At 34.9% G+C, this 3334-nt stretch overlaps 1 long non-coding RNA gene across 1 annotated transcript; it reads right to left on the reverse strand.

The window, feature by feature from the left end:
• Positions 1-623: 623 nt before the first annotated feature.
• LOC145166242 (uncharacterized) lies at positions 624-2904 on the reverse strand. Its single transcript, XR_013740464.1, has 3 exons — positions 1921-2904; positions 1672-1724; positions 624-1597 (listed from the first exon to the last, which is right to left on the reverse strand). It is a non-coding gene; the product is annotated as an uncharacterized LOC145166242 (long non-coding RNA).
• Positions 2905-3334: the final 430 nt, after the last annotated feature.

The raw sequence follows: 3334 nt of genomic DNA on the forward strand, positions 1-3334 counted from the left end.
TGTCCCACGGTGATGGCAGTCGTTCAGGTGACGATTCATCCACCAGGTGAGACGGAGGCAGCGATTCCGTCGACTTCAGGTGGTCCTGGTGACGTTTCAGACTATTTTCGGCGAGTTATCACGCTTCAGGCGACGATTTCCGGCGAGGTTTCACGCTTCAAGCGGTTTCCGATGACGTTTCAGACTTCTCTTCCTCTCGTTCTTTTCAGTCGCTATTTTCTTTTTCACATTCCTCCTCTCTTCTCCGACGACGTCGGCACTGTTAATGGTGGCAATATATCGTCGGCGGTGGTTGAAGATAATGGTTCCGGGAAGTTATTAGAATTTAACATATTTGTTTATTATTTGTGATTATTACTTAATCATTTTTATTTAACTTGTTTATATACATGTATCGTGTATTATTGTTTGATTAGGTGGAAAAATGTTCTTCAATTTATTATGTAATTGTTGGTTGTTGTTTGTTGCAGTTTATAAATTGTTTTAATTTACGAAAAATTAAACACACTTTTTCAAAGATTAAGTTGCAGTTTTCCATAAAAAAAAAGCTTAAATTACACAGTAACTTTGAAATTCTAAAAAAACTGCAATTGAAAAAAATCAACTACTTAAAAAATAATGGTTACTATGGTATGAAGATAAAATCAAAGGTATTAATAAGAGCTCCCCCTCCCAAATCCCTCCTCTAATTAGTTCAGTCTCCAAATCATTACGTTCTTGTATTGATAGCCCCAATTTCATCTTCTCGATCCCCACAAAGACTCGTCATGACACATGCAATTGGAATTAAATACATAGAAGAATATGGTGATAGACGTCTTTTGTACGTTACATGAAAAAGATCAATTTCCATTGTGTGGATACAAAGGCATAACACCAGTCAAGTTTCCAAGCAGAAATGTCAATATTGTTGGTTCATGTAATGGAATTCTCTGTCTTCTTGATTGTGAAAATGGTGTAATTAGTCTATGGAACCCTTCAATTAACCCCAACTAACACTGCCTGCGTGTCCTCGGAGATGCATTTATGGGCTAGGGTATGAGCTTGGTTTCGACCCAGTGAGTATACCCATTAGGGCATCCACAATCCATTGAACTCTATAGAGTTCAATGGATTGTCATATCATCCATTAAACATCTATACAACACCATCCACAACTCATTAAACACGTATTCAATCCTAATTACCATTTTATTTCTTCTATTGAATCATTCAATGATCATTGAACTCCTCCATTTAACTTTACTCCATGTTATCACCCCACTCCATTCAACTCTTATTCAATCATAATCACCATCTTATTCAACTCTTATACTACTTGTATTGTGGATGCTCTTAATAAAGTTCATTTGTTTACGCGATCATTTCATCACTTGTCTGTCCTGTTTCTTTCTCATCAAAATCAAATTCCTTAAAAACATTCTTTTTTCTTTTCATTAAGTTTTCTGATATTTTAATCCAGTAATATTTGAATATTTTATTTACCTTTTTTTTTTTGTAATGATTAAAAAATTTACGAAAATTTGAGGTGGGTTCAATATGGATCTCAAGAATGTTCTATGTCAGTACGTGAAGCTGTTGATAGGTTTCCATGGTTCTGCAATAATATACAAAAAAAAATGCTTTATAATTATACCAAAGTAACAAAAAATGTTAGATAAAATTTTCCACCTTAAGATCCTCGTGCAAGACAATATATGAACTGAACCCCAGAATTTTATATCCTGTAAAAAAACCATTAAGATTAATCTCACCATTAATTAACATTTACGATGAATCGTTAGCAACATCAACTTCCGATTGATTATCTATAATTCTATTCGGTACAAATCAACACCGACAGTATCGGCAAGATCAATAAAAAAGACACCGGCGAACATAAAAAAAGGAACCGGTCAACGGTTGCAGCCGAACCCATACCATCGACAACTGTAACTATATCCACGGCTAGATCTCCGAAATTGGTGGATCCAGTGATGCGGTTTTCTTAGTGAAACTCACAGATGGTGGGAGCTATTGGACTTTGAGCACCCGAATTCGCCATCAATCAGGGTTTGGGCATCTTTGGTGATATCGAAGATTTACAGGGGAAGAACTTGCTCCGATTTCACTCACTTTCTCCCTCTTACTCTTTCTCTCTATCTCACTCACAACGGAAGAACAAACAAACGCCATCGCAGGAGGACTTCCGATTGACAAATTCTCAGAGAGGATCGAATGGTGTCGCCAGAGGAGAAGCAGGTGCGAAGAAGAAGAAGAGTCACTGCGTGAAGGGCCGACTAAATGGCTAATCTAGGGTTAATCTGATTTTACAAATAAAAAAAATGTTAAAAAGATTTATAATATCCATGTGTATAACAGTAACTTGGAAACCAGTTCATTCGGACTGAAACAGTCGTTTGCTTGCAAATTTTTTCTCTTTCAAAAAAAAAAAAAACAGTAACTTGGAAACCTGTAAATTTTGAGGTTGTTTCTCTAATTGAAGGTAAAATACAACTTTAAAAATCCATTATGAAAAAAAAAAAAAAAGATTAAATCGGGATATTTGAAGATCAACCGACTTACTGAAAGTCCCAATCCCAACTTTTTTTCTTCTTTTTTTTTGTGTATAAACTGAATAAACGGATTTCAAAGAGGAGGTACACGTGTAACATCAAATTCAAGATAAATGTTACCATGCGGACTGAAACTAACATGGACAGGGTGTTGACGAGCAAATCGATAAATGGAATTAAATGAGGTGATGAAGATGAATAAGAAGTTGCAGATTGGTACCATTGTTGAGAGTTGAGATCTTGAAAGTGTGTGTTTGATTCTAATGGGCTTTAAGGTTTAGTTCATCTACCTTGCTTTTATAAGGAAAAGAAATGGAAAAAGAATCCGTGGGGTTTGCTTCTTCTTTAATATACTAAAGGTGGTGTGTTCTTTTGCATCAGCAACCATTTTGAATTTGATTTTATATTCACTTGATGTCGATAAGATTAAACAACAGGGGATCATTCAACTTTCAAACTGATATGTTTTATGTGTGTGAAGTTTTCTTAAAATAACACATTTATTAGGATTCATTTACTATGATTTGATTAGAATTTAATAGTTAGTTAGGGGGTTACTCATGCATAATTCAAGTTTAAAGAAATGGACACAGGACACGTGTTTCTCGTAGATCATGAAGTCGACATGAAAGTCATGATGGAAGGTTTATGTGGACTAAAAGGTGGTAATGCTGTACATTTAATTGTATAAATATAGTTTATTTTTATAAATTTGGATTTTGTCGGTAAAGATCTTCCATCGAAGATAGTGATAACATTAAGTTTGATTCCAAAACAAG

The sequence above is a fragment of the Lactuca virosa genome, chromosome 3 (genome assembly GCF_052849685.1).
Source record: "Lactuca virosa cultivar CGN04683 chromosome 3, Lactuca_virosa_CGN04683_v6, whole genome shotgun sequence".
Classification (NCBI taxonomy): Eukaryota; Viridiplantae; Streptophyta; class Magnoliopsida; order Asterales; family Asteraceae; genus Lactuca; species Lactuca virosa.